This window comes from Galeopterus variegatus, unplaced genomic scaffold (assembly GCF_000696425.1).
Source record: "Galeopterus variegatus unplaced genomic scaffold, G_variegatus-3.0.2 Scaffold1230, whole genome shotgun sequence".
NCBI classification, from domain to species: Eukaryota; Metazoa; Chordata; class Mammalia; order Dermoptera; family Cynocephalidae; genus Galeopterus; species Galeopterus variegatus.
In genome coordinates, this window is record NW_007727341.1 from 584,643 (window position 1) to 586,831 (window position 2,189).

At 41.4% G+C, this 2,189-nt stretch overlaps 1 protein-coding gene across 1 annotated transcript in view; it reads right to left on the reverse strand.

Annotated features, from left to right (window-relative positions):
• Positions 1-2,189, reverse strand: part of SLIT2 (slit homolog 2 (Drosophila)) — a 161,771-nt gene that overhangs the window by 92,862 nt on the left and 66,720 nt on the right. The gene's annotated exons all lie outside the window — the stretch shown is intronic.

Genomic DNA, 2,189 nt, shown 5'->3' on the forward strand with positions numbered 1-2,189 from the left:
TACAGGAGGAAGATTTGGAATTTTACTAGAAAAAGCAAGAGTTATGTTTGTTGTCAAATAAACCTAAATCTAGTGGGACATATATGTGTATTCAATAACAATTTCACACATTTTCTCTGGAAGATGGAGACGTAGAAATGTGGACAAAGGTGAGTGAGATCTAGCACCTGTTATCAAGAACACCATAAAAATACCATAAAACATTATTAGTTCTTCAAGCTGCTCTGTGAAAAACAAGATCAGTCCATTCTCAAAACAACAGCTAGAATGATTCTGTCCTTCCTCTCTCAAAACTGTGCATCAGCTCCCAGTTGCCTCTGGGTAAAAGCCTGAGTCCTCACAAGAGCCTGTAATGCACAGCAGATCGGAGCCCACCCTTCTGAACTTCCCAACTTCTTTATTCTCATCCCAGCTGTTCCAGCCCAGCTACACTGGCCTCGTTGCTCTTTTTCAAACACACCAGACTCTCTTATCCTCTGCCTGGAATGTTCTCCCAGATGTCTGCCTGGCTGATCACTTGGCTTCCTCAAGTCTGCTCAGTCTCACTTTCTCAGTGCAGCCTACCTCAACCACTTGCTTTAATATTTGCAGCCTGTCTTTGCCCCCTTCCCATCTCCTAGCACTCTCGATTCCCTTTACTTTGTCTGCTTTTGCTGTTTCCTAAGGTATATATTTCTGTCTGTGATATATAATTTACTTATTTACTGTGTTACTGCTGACTGTCCTTTGTACGTCCTCTCCTCCTAGGATACAAGTTCTGGATGTCAGGGATCTTTGTCAATTCTGGTCTTCATTTCCCACATGCCCAGCACATACTAGGTGCTCAAAACACATTTGTTGTGGAATACTTTACAACCCTCATGGAGAGTGACATGTTGCATTCATGTCTTAGAGGCTCTAATCCTGCATTATAAATACCCATTTGACTCTTCAGCATGATATCCAATGAACTCCTTTTTTCTCATACATTATACCAATATTCTGTGGAACTGTGGTTTGTAGACAACACTTTGAAGAGGTGAACATCATTCTTGCAGGTTCTGCATGACTGTATCTAAGCTTTTGTTCATGCTGGGGTCACCTTTGGGAATATACCTGCCCTGCTCTCCACTTTTCTCAACCTTTTCCAGAACACGACTTCCACCCAGCTGAAGTATTCCTCCCTCTGGCTTCCTAGGGATGTTATTCAGTGCTGCATAGGCTTGTCACCAGTTTCACGTAGGGCTGCTTGTTTGCCCAAAGACAGTTTAGCCCTCTTCAGGCATGACATTTTCTGATATTCTTTTTCTTTATCAACATTCAGTTCAGTGCTTTGATACTCAGAACATTAACAAAAACTTATTAGCTCAGAAAATATGTGCTATGTGATTTGGGAATGCCTCATTATCTAACATACTAAACAATGTTTTCTCTTTCAACAACCAAAAAATCCCTGTCTTTAGCTAATATGGGGTGTTTTCCATTTCCCTTGCTTGCTGTCTTAGGTACTTCACGGACATGCACAACAATGGCCACCTCATGGTGACTCTCTGCTGTGCTCTTTGGCCTCCCACCAGGAGCTGAAGTTTTGGTCTTCTGCTTGGTATATCTAATACTTTTTTAAAGGCCCTTGAGGGATGGTTTGAGGTAGGGACTGATTAACTCCATAGCTCTCCACCCTGAGCCATAACACAAGCACTGCTGACCCTGTTCCTTAATTCTTATGCTCAGGAAAGGAGTTAGAGACAAAAAAAAAAAAAAAAAAAAAAAAAAAAAAAAAAAAAAAGAATGAAAAAAAAAAGGGATAAGGAACCTGAAGAACTGAAAGAAGATGCTGTTATGGGCAGTTCATTCTCACTTCAAATCAATGTGGTCCAAGAAATAGGAAAATAAATATTGGACACCAATTTCTTTTGTTTCTTTTACCTGCCTCTCCTCCCTACGATCTCATCCATTCAAGCAAAGCTAAGACACTTAACTTCACCAAGTTCTCAGCTAGCTATAAAGAGACAAACATGCCATCTCCCCCCTAAGCCCGTGTCCCAACAGACTTAAGAATGGGCTTTAATCTAGAGATGGAACATCATAAAGGTGGCTTAATATAAGTAACATATTTTATTAACATATTGGTTACATTAAAAAAAAGTGCATGAGGGGGCCGGCCCGGTGGCGCACTGGATAGTGCGCCGCTTGGGAAGCACGGCGGCGCT